Consider the following 20,420-nt stretch of genomic DNA (forward strand, 5'->3'; position numbering starts at 1 on the left):
AAAAAAAAAAAAGAGAGGAAAGAAAATTGTTTCAAGAGGAAACATGACCCAGGGCCTCAAACACTGGAGAGAAGGGAAGGAATGAACAGGATGATGGGGAAGGAAAGCTCAGGACGACAGCTGCTGAGCAAGCCTAAGCAGCATCTGATCTGTAAGGTGCAGAAAGATGGGAACCTCTGGGCGGAAGAGCTTTGTGGCTGGGAATAAGCAGAGAGGCGATCCTGTGCGGCTGAACATTTACAGGGGGAACAGAGCCGCAGACAGGTGCCTGACAGAGCTAATGGAACAACTGGAGAAGTTCGACGACAATTTTACGGAAAACAAAAGCAAGAAAAAACTAGTGTTTCTCAACAAAATTTACAGAACGATATTAATTTTGAAATTTTTTATCAGTTTAACTTTAAAAAGGTAATTGAAGTAGGAAGGCGGTGGGAAGAAACCCTGAGCCCTGGGGATGGCTTAAAAGTGCTAAATTTGAATCAACAGCTTGATGATAAAAAGGTGAAAAATCAAGAAATAATAGTATAAATATATTGCATGGACATGTGTAGATAAATATGAGAAAGCATAAAAATTAAAAATGGCTGTCTCTGAGGAAGAGATGGGGGGACTGAAAAAAGGAACCGCTCATAGATGATTTTTTGATTCACTCTGTGCGGCCTTTAGGGTTGCACAGGTCTTTTCGTAAAGGAAAAGAAAGAAAATGGGATCTGCTGCGGGTTTCTCTGCTCCCAGGCTTCAGCTGAGTGCGTGTCAGCACAAGCATGTGAGAAAGAGCCACAGGGTCTGTACAGGGTCAGGAACTGTTGGTGTTTACCAACAGCCAGAGTTAAAAGCAAAAAAACAAAACAAAACCCTTATAAACATGGGGCATCAGATATTTAGATATTCAGAAGGACACTGCCAAAGTAGATGGGAAAAATTAGTTCTAGACTAAAGGGTGTGTTGGTCTTGTGCGAAGCAGTTTTAAAGGAAGCCTTTGAGATCAGATTGTTTCCAAGTAACTTAATTTTGTCCCATAACAAAGCTCTAGGATATTAAATAAACAGTTAGCATTCAATAATTCACAGTGTCTGGCATCCAACGAAAAGTACCAGGCATATAAACGCAGGGAAATATAACTCATAACAAGGAGGAAAATCAATCAAAATGACCCAGATATGACAAAGATAATATAATTTGTAGACAAGGACATTAAAACAATTATTATAACCATTCTTTATACGTTCAAGAAGGTAGAGGGAAAATTAGCATATTAAGTAGAGGTATGGAAGTTATAAAGAAATACATTTCTGAAAGTGAAAAATATGATGTGTGAGAAGAAAAATACACTGCATGAGACTCACAGTAAATTAGAAAGGGTGGAAGAAATGTTAGTGATATATTTGCAGTAGAAACTATCCAAAATAGGGGCGTCTGGGTGGCTCCGTCAGTTAAGTCAGTTAAGAGCTCTTGATTTCGTTCAGGCCATGATCTCTTGGTGTTTGTGAGACAGGGTGGAGCCTGCTTGGGATTATCTCTCTCCTCTCTCTTCCCTTCCCCCTGCTCACGTTTGCACTCTCTCTGTCTCTCTCACAAAATAAATATACATTAAAAAAAAAAAAAAAAACTAAAGGGGCGCCTGGGTGGCTTAGTCGGTTAAGCGTCCGACTTGCACTTAGGTCATGATCTTGCGGTTCGTGGGTTAGAGCCCCGTGTCGGGCTCTTTGCTGACTGCCAGCTCAGAGCCTGGAGCCTGCTTCAGAGTCTGTGACTCCCTCTCTCTCTGACCCTCCCTTGCTCACGCTGTCTCTCTCTCTCTCCTAGAAATAAATAAAACATTAAAAACTAACTAAATAAAAATAAAACAGAAACTAAAATAAAACACAAAGAGGGAAAAATAACTGAAAAAAAAAACAGAACAAAAAAAAAAAAAGCAAAAAGCATCATTGCACTGTAGGGCAATTTCAAGCAACCAAATTTATCTTTAGTAAAGTCCCTAAAGAAGAGAAGGAAGGAGAGAAGAAAAATATTTGAAGAAATAATGGCAATTTGCCCCAAATTTTATTAAAACAATAAATCCACAGATCCTCAAGCAAGAGAATTGTGAAGAAAACTATAATAAAGGTGTGTCATAATCAGATGGCTTAAAACCAGTGATAATGAGAAAATTGAAGATCAGCTCATGAAAAGAATGAGATTATACACAAAACCAAAGATAAGAAGGTAGCAGACTGGACTTCAGGTTGGAATTCAGGTTGGAAACAAGACTAGACAGAAGGCATTGCAGCAATACTTTTAAAGTGCTGAAAGACAAATTTTTAAACCTGTCAGCCTGCAATTCTATGCCCAGTGAAAATCTCTGTCAAAAATGAAGGTGAAATCCATTCTTTTTTCACAGGTACAAATGCTGGGAGGACTCATCACGGGCAGAGCTACACTATAAGAAATTCTACAGTGAGTTCTTCTTTTTTTTTTTTTTTATATTTTTATTTATTTCTAGGAGAGAAAGAGAGACAGCGTGAGCAGGGGAGGGTCAGAGAGAGAGGGGGATACAGAATCTGAAGCAGGCTCCAGGCTCTGAGCTGGCAGTCAGCACAGAGCCCGACGCGGGGCTCGAACCCACGAACAGCGAGATCATGACCAAAGCGAAAGTCAGACGCTTAACCGACTAAGCCACCCAGGCGCCCCTACAGTGAGTTCTTCTGATACAAGGAAAATGGTACCAGATGGAAATCTAAATCTACAGAAAAGAATGAAGAGCATCAGATATGATAACTAGGTGATTGCATACAGAAAAATTGTTCCCTGTTCTCTTTTAAGAGATAAATAAATGACTGTTTGTTATTGACAGACTCATAGATGGGAGAAACAAACTGTTGGTTACCGGAGATGCGAGGAACTGGGGGCGGGGGCGGGTCAAAATAGATGAAGGGGATCAAGAGGTACACATTTGCAGTTAGAAAATAAGTCATGGGGATGTAAGGTACAGCATAAGGAATATAGTCATAATATTGTAGTAACTCTGTGTGTTGACAGATGGTAACTAGACATCACTGAGATCATTCCATAATGTTTAAAAATATCAAATCACTACGCTGTACACCTGAAACAAATAGGATTTTGTAAGTCACTTATACTTCAGTTAAAAAATTAAAATTGACGGGTGCCTGAGTGACAATCAGTTGAGCGTCCAACTTTGGCTCAGGTCATGATATCAGGGTTCATGAGTTCGGGTCCTGCTGTCGGGATTGCTGCTCTCAGCTCTGAGCCCACTTCAGATCCTCTGTCCCCCTTTGTCTCTGCCCCTCCCCCGCTCATGCTTGCGCTCCTTCTCTCAAAACTAAACATTAAGAAAATTAAAATTGTGAAGTACCTGGGTAGCTTAGCGGGTTAAGCATGGAACTTTGGCTCGGATCATGATCTCACGGCTCATGAGTTTGAGCCCCACTTCGGATTCTGTGACAGCTTGGAGCCTGGTGCCTGCTTCAGATTCTGTGTCTCCCTCCCTCTCTGCCCCCCTCCCTCCTCCCTCAAAAATAAATACTAAACATTAAAATTTTTTTTTAAATTAAAATTAAAAAAAGATGACTAAATGTTTAAGGCAGAAATAATAACAGTGTATGGGGGGGGGGGGGCGGGTGGCCACAACATATGTAGAAGTAAAATGTAGGGCAAAAATAGAACACAGGCCAGGAGGAGAAAAGAAGCATATTGCTTACGGTTCTTACATTACTTGAAAACACACTATTATAAGATACGTACTGAGAACTCTAAAATAACAACTGAAATTACAATATAAAGAGTCATAGCTAATAAGCCAATAAAGGAGATAAAGTGGAATCATAAGAAAATATACAATCTAAAAGAACACAGAATAAGAGGGGAATAAAGAACAGAATAAAAACCAAATACAAAGACAATCGACTTCTATCAATTATAGCAGGAATCACATTAAGTGTAAGTGGTCCCAATTAAACACCTTAATTAAATGGTAGAGGTTGTCGGGGCGCCTGGGTGGCTCAGGGGGTTAAGCGTGCAGCTTTATCCGGGTCATGATCTCGAGGTTTGTGAGGTCGAGCCCCACATCAGGCTCTGTGCTGACAGCTCACAGCCTGCAGCTTGCTTTGGATTCTGTGTCTCACTCTCTCTCTCTCTGTCCCACTCATATTCTATCTCTCAAAAATAAGTAAATATTAGAAAAAAAAAGGTAGAGGTTATCAGATTGAATTTAAAAAAGAAGAAAAAAAAAAGACACCCAGGGCGCTGGGTGGCTTAGTGGGTTAAGAATCAGACTTCAGCTCTTGTCATGATCTCATGGTTCCTGAGCTTGAGCCCTGCATCTGGCTCTGCTGTCAGCACAGAGCCTATTTAGGATCCTGTCTCCTTCTCTCTCTGCCCCTCCCCCTCTCACTCTCTCTCAAACTTAAATAAACATTAAAAAAAAAGAGTCAAGACAAAACTATATCCTGCCTGTAAGAAACATACTTTAAGTATAAATGTACAAATAGGTAAAATAAGAGGATGAAAGGTAACATCGTATGTTAATAATAATCAGAAGAATGCATAGTACACTGCAGAGCAAAGATCATTTCATAATGAATAAAGGGTCAATTCATCAAGAGGTTGTAAAAACCCTAAACGTTTACACAGTGACAGCAGAGCTTTAAAATACATGAAGCAAAAACTGACAGAATTGCAAGAAGAAATAGAAAAATCCACAATTAAAGTTGGCATTTTCAATAATCTCTCAATAACTGGAAGAAAAATTAAGCAGAAAATAAGTATATATATATATATATATATATAACACTTGAATAACACTGCCAACCACTTGACCTAATTTGTTTTTGTAGAACATCCCATCCAATAAGAAGAGAATACACATCCTTTTGGAGCACACATGGATTTTTTTTTTCCAGGACAGAGTGTATTCTGAGCCATAAATCAAGTTTTAATTAATTTAAACGGGTTCACATTATACCATGTAAATTCTCTGAGCACAATGTTATTAAAATAGAAATCAATTACAGAAAATTATCTGGAAAACCTCCAAATATTTGGAAATATAATAACTCATATCTAAATAACTCATGGGTGAAATAAGTAATCAAAAGAGAAATTAGGAAATATTTTGAACTGGATGACAATAAAAAAATGGCATGTCAAATTTATTTCAATAAAGTTAACAACTTAGATGAAATGGACAAATTCCTAGAAAGATACTATCAAAACTCTCTTGAGGCAAAACAGGTAACATAAATAGCTCTATGCCTATTTTAAAAATTAATTTGTAGTTCAAAATCTTCCTACACAAAAAAACCTCAGGCACAGATAGATTCACTGGTGAATCCTACTAAGCATTTGAAGAAGAAATAAAACCAATTCTACCCAAACTCTCCCAGAAAATTGAAGAGGAGAAAACACTTCCCAGCTTATTCTAGGAAACCAGCATTTCCCTAATAGTAGAACCAGATAAAGACATCATAAAAATCTAAATAAATGAAAGTAAAACCACAGACCAATAAAATAGATGTAAAAATTCTTAACAAAATCTTAGCAAAATGAATCCAACTAGACATATAAAGAATAAATACATCCTGACTAAATGGCATTTATCCTAGGAATGCAAGGTAAACATCTGAAAACCAATCACTGTGATGAACTCACCCTGTCAATAGACTAAAGAAAAACTATAGGAAAAACCCTATTCTCAATAGATGCATAAAGAACAATTGACAAAATTCAATATCCATTCATGATTAAAAAAAAAAAAAACTTTCAGTAAAACAGGAATTGAAGAAATTTTCCTCAACCTGATAAAGGACATCTATAAAACACATTCAGCTTACATCATACTTAATGGTAAAACAATAAGCACTTTTCCTTTAAGACTGAAAACAAGCCATGTCCACTCTCATCACTCCTATTCATTAAGGCAAAAATAAATACATAAATATCATCCAAATTGGAAAGAAAAAAAGAGTATCTGTATTCACAGATAACATGATGGTCTATGTGCAAAATCCCAAAAACTCAAAAAATAAATTACTAAAACTAACAAGAAGCATGTTTAACAGGGTCACAGAATATAAGTTCAAGATAGAGAAATCAACTACATTTCTATATATTAGCGTGAAGAAGTGAAACTTAAATTTTACAAAGTTCCATTTACAATAGCATAAAAAACAAAAGAAAGAGGTATAAATCCGACAAAATACACACAAGATCTTTATGCTGACAACCACAATTATTAGGTCAAACCCTCCTCCCCTTAACAAATCTATAGATTCAGTGTGATCCCAATCAAAATTCCAGAAAGACCTTTTGTGGAAAATGACAAAGCGATTCTAAAATGTACATGTAAAGACAAAGGACTGGAATAACGAAAACAATTTTAGAAGAACAAAGCTGAAGGACTCACGTGACTTTATCTCAAACCTTTCGGTGAAGCTACTCTAATTAAGACAGCATGGTATTCATAAAAGAACAGACGTATAGAGCAATAGCAGAGAACACAGAGGTCAGAGATAGAGACACACATATGTAGCAAATTGATTTTCAACAAAGATGTAAAGGCAATTCAATGCAGAAAGACAATCTTTTCAACAAATAATGCTAAAACAACTACACAGCCATATGTAGTTGGCTACACAAACTACACAAAATAAAAACATACACAAAAAAAAACCCTCAACTTGATCCATTTCTCCCACCATATGAAATGTTAACTTAAAATGTACCAAAGGCCTAAATGTAAAATCCAAAAAATTCTGTTAAAAAAAAAAAAAAAGAGAGAGAGAGAGAGAAATCTTTGGGACTCTGGATTAGGTAAAGATTTCTTAGATAGAACACCAAAAGTATACCCTGAAAGAAAAAAGGAAACAAACAATAAAGTGGACTTTTAAAAAGAAATTTTATTTTTGAGAGAGAGACAGAGACAGAGTGCAACCAGAGGAGGGACAGAGAGAGAGGAAGACACAGAATCCAAAGCAGGATTCAGTCTCTGAGCTGTCAGCACAGAGCCTGACGCGGGCGTTGAACTCATGAACCATGATATCATGATCTGAAGTCAGATGATTAACGACTGAGTCACCTACCTATTATTAGGTACCCCAATAATAAACTGAACTTTATCAAAATGAAGTTTTTGTGTTTTGAAAGACACTGCTGTAAGAATGAAAAGACAAACTATAGACTGGAATTAAATATTGCAAGTCACATATGTGATAAAAGACCTATGTCTAGAGTATGTAAAGAACTCTCAAAACAAGAAAACAATCTAATTTTTTTAAAAAAGCAAAAGACATTTCATCAAAGAAGATATATGAATGGTAAATAAGCACATGGGAAAAATGTTGAACATCATTAATCACTACAGAAATGCAAATTCAAACCATAATGAGACACCACTGCACACCTATTGGAATGGCTAAAATGAAAAAAAAAAAATTAAACCTAAAAAACCAACCATTGATGAGAAAGCAGAGCAGCTGAAATGCTCATACATTGGTGCAAAATGTTACAACCATTATGCAAAAACAGGTTAGCAGTTACTTATTAAGCCACACACTTTCCATAAAACCCAATAATCTCAACCCAAGTTATTAAGTGAAAGAAAAATTTATGTTCTCACAAAAATCTGCAAGTGAACATTTGAATGGTTTTATCATAATTACTCAAAATTGGAAGCAACCCAGGGTGCCTGGGTGGCTCAGCTGGTTAAGTGGCTAACTCGGGTTTGGCTCGGGTCATGATCCCAGGGTCCTGGGATCAAAGCCCCGCTTTGGATTCTCTCTTTCACATGTGTTCTCTCTTCCTTTCTGACCCCCTTCCCCACCTACCCCCCCCCCGCTCTAATTTAAAAAAAAAAAATTGGAAGCAACCCAACTGTCAATCCATTGCTTGTACAAACCACAGTATACCTTATATAAGGGAATACTACTCAGCAATGAAATGAACTGGGCTACTGATATACCTCACGAATGAGTCTCAAATCTATTACAGTAAGTGAAAGAAGCCAGGCTCAAAAGGCTGCTAAATATATATGATTCTATTTATATGCATTCTAGAAAAGGCAAAACTATAGGGACAGAAAATAGAAGTTGCCAGAGCTTTGGGGTAAAAGAGAGAGGTTTTGTGGGTAACATCAAGAACTGTTTCTTGATGGTGGTGTACCCACTGTTTGTGTCCAAACTTCTAGAACTATATACAAAAAAGGGAAACTTTACTATATGTAAACTATCCTAGGTAGCACACTGGGAAGAATGAAAAACAACTGCTTATACTTTTTGTATTCGTTCTATTTGATCTTTATACACACACACATACAGACACACACATATACACACACATACATGTATTTTTTATAGTGGTAAAAAACATATAAAGCTTATCAATGTAACCATTTTTAAGTGCACAGCTCAGTAGCACTAAGTGTATTCACACTGTCATGAAGCAGAACTCTTTCATCTTACACACCTAGAACTATAGCCATTAAACAACTCCTCTTTTACCCTTTCCCTCCAGCCCTGGTAGCCACCATTCTACTTGCTGTTTCTATGAATTTGACTACTTTAGATACCTGTACATGTATTATTTTGATTAAAAATATTTTAAAGTACAGGGGCGCCTGGGTGGCTCTGTCAGTTAAGCGTCTGACTTCGGCTCAGGTCATGATCTTGCAGTTCATGAGTTCAAGCCCCACAGAGGACTCTGTGCTGAAAGCTCAGAGCCTGGAGCCTGCTTCAGATTCTGTGTCTCCCTCTCTCTCTCTCTGCCTGTCCCCCACTCATACTCTGTGTCACTCTCAAAAATAAATAAACATTCAAAAAAATTCATAAAAAATATTTTAAAGTTAAAGCAAATAAAAAAAGCTTTAAAAAAGATATAATCCAAGGAGACTTGAACACTTTCACTGAAGAGACCTAAAATGCCTATTTTATACTTAATTTCTCCATAATCATATGAAATGTATTATCGGGTTTGAATTTTAAACTGTAATTTTGCCTGTTCTTAAAGCTGTCAAGTTTGCCGGTGATTAATCTATAGGAGAAGGGGCACCTGGGTGGCTCAGTCGGTTAAGCATCGACTTCGGCTCAGGTCGGCTCAGGTCATAATCTCACGGTTGGTGAGTTTGAGCCCCGAGTTGGGCTCTGTGCTGACAGCTAGCTCAGAGCCTGGAGCCTGTTTCGGATTCTGTGCCTCCCTCTCTCTCTCTGACCCTCCCCTGTTCATGCTGTCTCTCTCTCTCAGAAACAAATAAAAAACATTTTTAAAAAGTCTATAGGAGAACTAATTTAGATATATATTTAGATATATAATTTAGATACTACAGAGTTCCTAAATCCCACAGAGTCAAGACACTATACAGTTCTACAATCCCATAGTGTTAAAAGACATTTTTAAAAATGCTTGATTAAAAAAAAATACTTGCTTTAAAGTGTGAAAACTTTGGGGGTGAGGGAGAGGAGGAAATGGGTGATGGGCATGGAGGAGGGCACTTGTTGGGATGAGCACTGGGTGTTATACAGAAACCAACTTGAAAATAAACTATATTAAAAAATAAAAAATAAATAAAATGTGAAAACTTTAAATATCTGAACAAAATGCTAATAAATTCAAATATCATTTATTTATTTATACACACATATAAGGCTTTCTATAAATATATTTTTCTGTATTTTTCTGTGTATTTTCACTCTAAGCATTAATGATTGCTTTCAAATTATTATTACAATTCTGGAAACAATTTCCAGTCTCCCATGCACATGCCTCTATTTCTTTGCTTTATTTAATATAACTACCAATTCCAAAAGAATAACCGTATCCTAAAAAGACTCAATATCTTTAAGCAACAGGACTCAAATGGTTAGCATTCTTTTTTTCTTTTTTATCTCTATGAAAATAAGGTCCTCAAAACCAAATTTCTTCATAAATTATCACTTTTCTTAATCTGGTAGATTTTGAACACCAGGAGCCAAAGACAAAAAGGGCATCTCAGATTTAGAAGCCAGATGAATATACTCTATATAAAACATCTGAAAAAATACAAAGTTGTCCAGATTATGATTTTCTATTTCAAGAACCTCATGCAAGTCTCCTATCAAAAATGAATGAATACCATTTCTATTTTACTTTTGCACAGTTAAGGAAAATAGATATTTCAAGCTCTTCTTTTAACTTTTTAAAAATAACTGGTTACTTTAAACTACATTTTCATGTTAAATTCCAGAAGATGTCAACAATGATAAGCGGTATAGAAGGAAAAGCCAGTAGAAACTGGATCAACCATTATTCTATGCACACAGAAACACTTAGGGACGTTAGAGTGAGTCCTCTGGTGAGCCTAAAACAATCAGAGCTCAACTGAACAGTTTTATTTACAAAGGTGAACATAAATTCAAGGGTATTAAAAAGGCTACTGAGTTTCTAATGTACCACAGTCTTCAGTAAGCATTAACAAATTGGAAAGGTAACTCTGTACACTGGGGACATAGTGAGTGTTTAATAAGTACCTTCTGCTCCAACCAAAGGACACATTTCCATATTATGGTCTCTCTGGACTCTAGCTCCGGGACTTCAAAGGGCCTGAGGGTTTCTTTAATTGATCTATTCAGAATTCTATGGCTGAAATGGACCTTAGTGATCTCATAGTTCTAATTTCCTTGTTCTGTAGGTTTAGGAAGGAAAGCTCAAAAACATTGTGGGTTTTGTCCCGGGTTTATCTACTTAATTGTAGGAGGAGGCATAGAACCAACCTCTGATTCAATATATTCTTTTCTAGACATGCAGATCAGGAATTCTTTTATATCTATATACAGGTCTATTTATGTATGTATTTTATATATTTATATCTACATACACATACACACACACACACACTATATATATATACCCATACATATAAACTAAGGAATATTAGAGATGGAACTGTACAGGCGTGACGGTAACCCCCAGCTACTGGGTTTCCAGGCCTTGTCCTGAATAGAGATGTTGGGCTCCCGGGGGAGCAGGCTCAAGCTCAGTTTGTATTATGATATATGATGCTGGAGAAGCTGACGGGCACTCAGACAAGCTCACTGACAGTGAGGGTCACAGTTTGCAGAGATGCTCTCTGGCTCCTGGGAGAGGTCCTGGCCATGAGGGAGGTTATCAGATGCACAGACACAGCCTACTAACTGGCACATGACTCTGTGGACGTGCCTACGAATGATTGTCCAGCCGCGCTTTGCTAAGCCCTGGGAGGTCTCTGGACAGCCCTCGAGAGGAATAAGAAGGGCCAAAGGGAACCTGGATGGAGCAGGGAGAACGAAGCAGGCTGCGCTCCTCAGGGCCGCGGCCAGTGACAAGAGGAGAAAATGGCCTTCACAGCATGTCACTCTGAAAACAGATCTTTACTCTTAGTGGTCATAGCCTGGGATCTCCGTCCCATTTCGGACCCAGAATGAGATTCTGACATTGCCATATTCTCTTCTACTCACAATTAACTGAAACGCTGGCATAAAAATAAGGAAGGCTGGTGAAGTAGGAAATATAACTTTATAATGATTCACATTTTTTGTAATAGTTTTTGTAAAAAACAAAAACAAAAATTTGCCATTTACAATGATTTATAAATGTGTAAGTACTTCACCGTGTTTCCAACTACTGTAAAAAGAAGTGGCCACTATAATACATCTTAGCTAAGATACAAACTGAAATAAAAATATTTTCTCTGCATTAGCTCTTCAAGCATTCCTTCATTCACTGATTCATATTTATTCAATACTAAGCACCCACGAGAGGTCAGGAACTTTACCAGGATGAATAGGTTACAGTCCCTGCCGTCAGTGGCAGGGGGTAGCTGGTGGTGGGGAGGAGACACGTGGGTGGCTGGCAGAAAGAAGCCAGGGGGTGTTTCAGAGAGCGGAAGACTTGGCCTCTGGGCCTGGAAACATAAGTAGGAGTTGGGCAGTCGGACCACAAGGTACAGACGATGAGAACGCTCCATGGAATGGGAATGGCCAGGCAAAACCAGGGGGCAAAGCAGCAGGCTGAGGGTAACACCTATGGGTAGCTGAGTGTGGTGAGAGAGTAGGAAGCTGGGAGTTAGTGGCGGGAAGTGTAGACAGAAGCAGAAAGAAAGCTGAAGACAGGCTGGGGCCACACAGGCACCCAGATGGAGACTGGTCTTCAGTCCAAGGGCATGGGGTCCACACAAGAGGATTTTCAGCAGGCAAGTGATACAATGGGGTGTGGGCTCCAGCAAGCACCCCCCCCCCCGCCATGTTCCCGTACCACAAGACGAAAGGAGATGGGACTTGAAAGAATGAGAATCGTGAGGGCCAGACTCCCGAGGGCAGGTAGAGAGAAGACCGTATGAACACAAAAGGTATTAGGGAGATGGAACTGACAGGACTGGCGTGCGGGCGGTAAGGGAGGCGGGAGGGCTCCCAGGCTTCTGGATTATGTGAATGGGTGAAAGGTAATAACATTCACCAGGATGACGCTGTGATTAGTCACCGGATCTGGAAAATGACACTGATGGGGCATCCCAGGCAGTGGAAAATAGGGTTTTGGAATTTCAGTAAGATCTGGCTCGAGAAAAATATTTGGAAGTTGTTGGGGGACAGTGAGGAGCTGTGGGAATGCATGTGATTACTTCAGGAATGGATATGGGAAAGAGGGTGGGGCTGAGAGGCCACACACGTTGGGGGAGCCATTTGGCACGGCAGACAGCTGGGTTTTCTGTGGGCCTCATGTACACCACACAAGACAGCAAGGCTTGAGCCATTTGGCAAGACCTTGTCCAGGAAGGACATCCTGTTGGATGGAAGAGACCAGGAAGCAAGAAGGTGAAGGTAGTTTGGCTGTGGAGGGGGCTGGGAATGAAGAGATGGGGTCAGCTCGCCACCAAACACATCTCATGAGACAGCCTGCATGTGAACGGCTGCCTCACAGTAGAGCCAACCGTCAGTCAGAGAGAGACAGAAAAGCAACTGCAACCAGCAGAGAAGGGGACTGGGCAACAGCCGATACAGAGCCTTCTGCCTCTCTGAGCACCGTACCCCCCAAAGCTGGTGCACTACTCACTGAGAAGCCAAACATCACCCCCGAAAAGGTGCCAGGACCCAGATTAAGCTTTCCTTTCCTTTTGGGGGTGAGATCTGGACCAAGAAGAGAACTTTAATTCTGACATCAGAGCCAAGTTTCCAAATGTGAAGAACCAGGTTTTAAAAAACTGTGTTTAAATAACATGTACTTAGTGCTGATAAGGAAGCCTGCCCTGGGTGTAAAAGGGAGATTCAATTTTACAATTCAATTGTAAAAAAGACGCAATTAGTAGCAGTTATTTGAAGAAATAAAACCAGACCATTCCATGCTGACTCTTCCCCAGTGAGTTGAGACACCTCAGTAAAGAGTTATTGAGGGAGATCCAGAAGAACACAGCATAAAGCCACCAGCTGGGGGGCAAGTGGCAGATGAAGCCATGTCTCCATAGGGACTGGCAAGAACTAGGTGAGCCACTCAGGAGCGCCCTTCCTGCGGGGCCCGTGGGGGCCACCACATGTCATAGCAAGCCCACAGATCACAAACACAGTAGCCATTAATGCTGACCAAGGAGAGCACTGCAAGGTCTGAGGTAAGGGCACCTGTCTTCTCCCCCTCCTGTTTCCCCAGACCCACGAGAGGGGAGCTGGCTCAGGAAAGAGGGGTGGGGCAGATAGCTATGGGAACAGACCAGGCCTGTCCCGCCCCTCCCCTCCATCTCCATTCCAAACTGCTAGAGACTCAAGCTTATTAGCCTGGCTTGGCAGAAATGGACAGCTCTGAAAGCAAGTGTGATAGAAAGTCACTGAATAATAGAACTAAGCCTGAAGACCCAAAAGTGAGATACTGTGAAGCGGCCCCACTAAACAGCAAAAAGGAGGGGCTTTGGAGTCAGGAGAAAGTTGGTACAACTGTTAGAAAAATAAAACTGCCACATAGTCATACCCTGGGAAGTTGAGACTTCTCAATCAACTGGTTATATGCACATTTTCCTATTTGAGCCTCACAACAACTCTGAGGTACTAGGGACCCTTGTTCTCTTCATTTAAAGAAAAAACAAAACACTGAGGCTCAGGGTGCCCTAACAACTTGCCCAAGGTAACATCACGCTTAAACTGCAGAGCCAGGCTCCAAACTCCAGTCAGTGGACACTGCTATAGAGCGTGACTCCACTACTTCTCCAAAGGGAACCAAAAGCTGGATAGTTCCTACACCCCCGAACTGTGTGCTTCCTTCAGTAAAAACTAACACCTGTCCTGAAAGCAGTCAAGGTTACTTAGAATCATTACGGTTAGACACTTTGGGATAATTTATATCTTAAATATACTGGTTTATCAGACTATTACACTTGCGTTTCTAATAAAGAGTCCTAACTGAATATGCTTTAATTTGAACAGTTTGCAATTATTTGAAGGCAAAGTTAAAACACAAAACAATTCTGCTAATTTGCAGAGAATGGAATCCTTAATAACCATTACACAAATTAAATACTACAAATATCTTTTTAAATTCAGTGATATTATTTTGAATAAAACAAGAATGTTTTGCAAAAGTCGTGAAAACGGTGTTAGTGACTAAGCGTAATTCCTATCACTTACCCCAAGTTAGGATAATTCTGCACAAATTCCATAAAACTAAGTATTTCAAATAGACCCTGGGAGTACAAGCAGGATTAATTACAAACAACTTTGCCTTTAATAAATGGAGGGGGGGCACCAACTAGGTTACATTAAGGGATTTTTAAAAATCAAATATCTAATCAGGATAACTAACTGTTTCAATGACATTAACTGTTAAATGACTAACGTGTTTCAACACTTTATTTACTTTTTTTGGGGGGGGGGGGAAACAGAGAGAGGGGAAGAGAGAATCTCAAGCAGTCTCCACATTCAGCACAGAGCCTGACACTGGGCTCGATTCCACAGCCCTGGGATCATGACCTGAGCAGAAATCAAGAATCAGACACTCAACCAACTGAGCCACCCAGGCGCCCCTCAACACTGTACTATGCTTGGAACAGAAAAGATTTTTTTTTTAATGCAGTATTTAAAACATATAAAATACGTAACATTTATGAGGTGTAACAATAGAACAAACACCCACAAACCCAGCACCAAGCTAAGATGAGGACCAGCACCACTGAAATTCCCATGTGCTCCCACTCCCCCAGCCTGAAAGTGTTCAAAGCGCCATTCCCATTTAGTTACTATGGTTTCTGTCTGCTTCCCTGCACTAGGAGGTTGGGGACTGTTTTATTTACCAGTGTGTCCCAAGCACCTGGATCAAAACCTAATCTACGGTACATGTTCAATATGGTGTTACTGAATAAAGGAAAATGAACAGTAATAATAACCATAATGATAATAGTAGCAGCAAACACTTCATCACACTTATGAATTGTCAGTCTCTATTTCAAACCCATTTCATGCAAACTCATTTAATCTCAACAGCTCTCTCATCTAGGTACAATTACTATCCTCATTTACACAGATGAGGAAACAGGCAAAAGGGGTTGAGTTATCTGATTAAGACCATACTCATCACCACAAAGAAAAGCAAAAAAATTGTCTGCAATATTAACATAATAGATACCATCACATTTTTTATAATCTTCAGAACCTTAAAAAAACTGATTTTCACTGGAATACGTAAATAGTTGAAAAAGTGAAGAAAATCCAACAAATCTATACTGAGCACCTATTCTGTGCCAGGCACTGGGGATGTAGCAGTGAACAAAATCCCTGCCCTCACGGAACCTACATTCAGATGGGGTTAAAAAAAGTAACTTGAGAAGCAAAAGCACAGCATGTGAGACAGTGATGGTGCCCGGGAGAGAGTGCCGAATGGCAGGGATAACATGGTATCGCAGGATCAAATCTCGGACAAAGTTGTCAAGGAAGGCCTCCCTGAGAAAGGGCATTTTGAGCAAAGACCAGAAAGAAATGAAGGAATTAGTCATGGAACAGCTCTTCAAACAGAGAGAACAGTCAGAGAAATGCTCATCTGATATTCAAGAGTCCCAACAAGGTCAAGCTATTGTGAAGCATCACGGGAACACGCAGGAAGCGATACATGATGCAGGAGATCCCCCGTGCTTTGGTATCTTGTCCTCTTTGGGTGGAGAAGATTTACTAAGATCAGAATTATGATACACAGTGCATTTAAGAGAAGCTATGGTGCATTTAATAGCAATATAGTAATAGGTTATTATATACCCCTTTGTAGTCCCCTAAACTCATTTCTTCAAAGATTACTTGGAGCACTTTTCACTTTCCAATAAAAACACAATCTTTTCCTGCTGAACATATAAACAAATGATAGAATCATCTGCTTATAAAGTTCAAGCACTAGACAGGCAATGATAGCTCTCTTCTGAGTTTTGGTTTAAATAGTTTCATGAAACCATGAGAACCTTGCCAAGAAGTTTACTTCCTTCTACAACAAAGCTGTTTAAAACTGAGTTAATATGGGGGATGAAACACACTTATTTCTTCTCCCTTTCTACATACAAACTACTAAAGAAATATACAAGGGTAGAATAAGTAGGCTAGATGTCAATTTCAGCAGTTTGGAGGGCTGGAAAACAGATGGTGATTCATCCAGCTGGGACTTCAGCAAAGCATTCAAGAAGTCCAGAAGATAGCTGACATGCATCAAAGAGCCCAATACTTGTAAACCACATGCTTCTCAAAGTGCACCATGCAAGTGGGATGAGAGTCTGCAGGAAACACAGACCTTATCCCACCCTAGTCTTATACAGCTGAACACCGAGCAAGGGCTGACTCGGAAAAAAGGAACCTGGAGAAACAGAGGGAGTGTAGGGAAATGAGAAAACTTTAAAGATCTGAAAGGCATGGATATAATAATAGTAGAAAGACAAGAGCAGAACACCAAAAAGAACTGCTGGAAACTGAAAAATGCATATTATGAGAGCACAAGTGAAAATTCACTAGAATAGACAGAAAGAAAGTTGAATATCTCAGAACTAAAACAAAATACCAAAATAGGGAAGAAAACAAAGAACAGCAGTTTAGAAGTGCTAATATCTGAACAATAGGAGTTTCAGAAACAGAACAGAGACTATGGAGGGGAGCAAAGTATCATAAAATAGTTCAAAAGAGGGGCACCTGTGTGGCTCAGTCAGTTAAGCGTCCGACTTCGGCCTAAGTCATGATCACACGGTTGGTGGGTTTGAGCCCCGCATTGGGCTCTGTGCTGACAGCTAGCTCAGAGACTGGAGCCTGTTTCAAATTCTGTATCTCCCTCTCTCTCTGACCCTCCCCTGCTCAAGCTGTCTCTCTCTCTCTCTCAGAAATAAATAAAAAACATTTTTAAAAAAGTTTAAAAAAAAGTTCAAAAAGATAACTTAGAACGATAGAGCATGGTGGCTGTTGTTTTTAATTTAATTAAAAGAGCCTAGTGGTGTCTATGTGACTCAGTCAGTTAAGCGTCCAACTCTTGATTTCAGCTCAGGTTATGATCTCATGGTTTCTTTGTGGGGTCAAGCCCCAAGTCGCACTCACAGCACGGAGCCTGCTTGGGATTCTCTCCCTCTCTCTGCACCTCCCGGGATGACACTCGCACGTGTGCTCTCTCGCTCTCAAATAAATAAATAAACTTAGAAAAACAAAAAAACAGAAAGAAAAGAGCCTATCAAGTACAATCTGTTCTGCTTTAAAGCTTGTTGGGAAAACACAAATTTATTCGCAAACAATTTATGTTTGTTAGAGAACAATTTGAGTATGATGCACACTTCATGTTTTGCTTATGGTTTTATCTTCGAGAAACACTAAGTGAAAGCAGGAAACTGCATCAGCTGAATGAAACAAGCCACCTAGAGAGAGACAAACACACGCACATCTCGAACATAAACCCAGTGTCTCAGTCCACCACATTTGCTGTGCTACAAAGATTGTGTTTTGCTATTCTTTTGCAGATGTTAATTTTCCTATATAAAAAACCACGCATTCAACATCCCCGACATGTCTAATCATCCTGATTCAAACACACCAAGCACTGCCCACAAAAGAGGGCCTTTTAAGTATTGAGGGGAAGGTGGAAAGAGGGTTTTGAGAGAAAGGAAAGAACATGTAGTTTCTCCAGGGCAAGAGGCATGAAAGAACCCATACTGTGGACCACCAAGGATAACCCAGGAAAATAATAGAAACTTCTAGGGCTAGAGCAACTTCAAGGGCTGTGAAGTCTACAGGAATAAGCCCTAAAGAAAAGAAGAAACGGGAAGATCGCTGAGCAGATAGACTGAAGAGCAAATGGAAACAAACAGAAACAACCTTCCTCGCAAAGAGACAGCACTATCTACACACAGACCTTACATGGAAATCTGCAAATCCTTCAGGAGCTGCTTCTCTTAGTGCCAGTGGTGGCTGGCTTGGGAGTTTCAAACATCTCTATAATTTCCAAAGAGTAGCTGTCGGGAGAGGCAGAGAGTGCAGATGAGGGAACTGCAGAATTTCCAGCAATGGTTCAGAAGCAAACTGGAAAAGGCGGCTCTATATTGGATCAAAGTTTCAGTTTGGTGACATGGGTTATCTATTTTAGATGTATGCATTTAATCCAAGTCTCCCCACAAAATTCGGTTTCCATGGATTTCAAGGTCCCTACATTTTAAAATAGAAAAAGTTCTAGCATCTACTTTCACTTTTTAAACAGATAAGTGAAGTCTTTTATGATTTCTGAGTCCCTATTTCTATCACATTTACCCTCCTAATGTTTCTCCCTAAGATTCTGATACCAGCAAAAATTCTCCACATTCTCTTAAAAGCAAAATTCTATATGGCCCAAGAGAGGTAGAGCCAAAATGATGCTGGCTTACCCTTTCTAATTCCAATTAAAGTGTCACTTCCAAACAACCCTTAAAGGCATCTATGATGTTATTTTTAGTCATTTAAGTCTAGATATGTAATGGTAAAACTCAAAGTCTTTTTACTCCCTGATTGGAATTAACTTTTTAAATTTAACAACCAACAGTCACATCTTGAGCTTTGGAGCTGGCCTTTAATTCAAATTCCCAAAAGTGATTTCTTCCTGTGTGAAATGAAGAGATAACATAAAGAACCTGGCCTTTCCCACACCAGTAAGGTGAGCAGTGAAGGCTATGACCTTGTGCCCTGAACTATTTGGCTTCAGGCATAACAGGGTTAAATCAAATTTCTCCAAATCACACGTCTCCACTTACTTTTTAAAGTAGAAAATTTCTTAAAAATAGCCTAATATACACAGTATTGTTAGAGATTATATCCAAAAGAAAATGTTTCAGCTGTGAGAACCACATTTACAAGCCTACAGATGAAGGAGCACAAGTACAACACAAAAAGCCAAATAGAAACAAATCTTGTCTTGACGGAGGAACAAGGGGGAGAAGAAGGGCGGAAATGGTGGGGGAAAGGGAGAGAGGCAAACCATGAGAGACTCTTGAATGCTGACAAAAACTGAGGACTGATGGATGTGGGGGGGAGGGGGGATGGGCATGGAGGAGGACACTTGTGGGGATGAGCACTGGGTGTTATGTGGAAACTAATTTGACAATAAACTATTTGTAAAAAAAAAAAAAAGAGACAAATCTTGTCATATAAAGATATATAAATGGAATTTAAAAGTATAAGATAAGATACAGGATATAAGATATAGATATCCATATAAGATATAGATATCCATATAAGATACAGGATATTAGAAGTTATTCTATGATATTTATCTGAGTGTTTAAAGAATTTGATATAGACTCCATTTCCACATGAAAAAAAAGGGGATATAAAGAATTGAGAGAGAGCCTCAAAAGAACAAAAAGTAGCTTAAAAAGTTATAAAACTAGAGTGGAAGAGAGGAAGGAAAAAGAAAGAAACTAATGCAATATAATGCCAGGTCCATTAAGATGGTGAATGTATCTGGAAATATTTAGAAACTATGTTTGAAAAGCAAAGCTTATGTATAAAATATGTAATGCATAATAAGCAAGTTAACATGTAATTATAAATAAGATTAAAAAAATTTTTATGTTTTATTTATTTCTAGGAGAGAGAGAGAGAGAGACAGCGTGAGCAGGGGAGGGTCAGAGAGGGAGTCACAGACTGAAACAGGCTCCAGGCTCTGAGCTGGCAGTCAGCACAGAGCACGACGTGGGGCTCGAACCCACGAACCGCGAGATCATGACCTGAGCGAAAGTCGGACACTTAACCGACTAAGCCACCCAGGCGCCCCTATAAATAAGATTTTAGATGCATGTTCTATTTATTAAGAGTTTGAGAAATTGAAAAAAATAATTTAAATCACGCCACTCTTTTCAAGGAAAGTGATCTACTTAAAATTTTTAAACCTTCCCCCAACTAATTCTAAAACTAAAGTTAATCGTATAAGAAAATATTGCACCTAAGTTTCTCAAGTGTTAGACC

General features: G+C 39.3%; 1 protein-coding gene across 1 annotated transcript in view; it reads right to left on the reverse strand.

Moving 5' to 3' along the window:
* Positions 1-20,420, reverse strand: part of TSC22D1 (TSC22 domain family member 1) — a 127,852-nt gene that overhangs the window by 7,225 nt on the left and 100,207 nt on the right. The gene's annotated exons all lie outside the window — the stretch shown is intronic.

Source organism: Hyaena hyaena, unplaced genomic scaffold, assembly GCF_003009895.1.
Source record: "Hyaena hyaena isolate Hyena2069 unplaced genomic scaffold, ASM300989v1 scaffold_394, whole genome shotgun sequence".
NCBI classification, from domain to species: domain Eukaryota; kingdom Metazoa; phylum Chordata; class Mammalia; order Carnivora; family Hyaenidae; genus Hyaena; species Hyaena hyaena.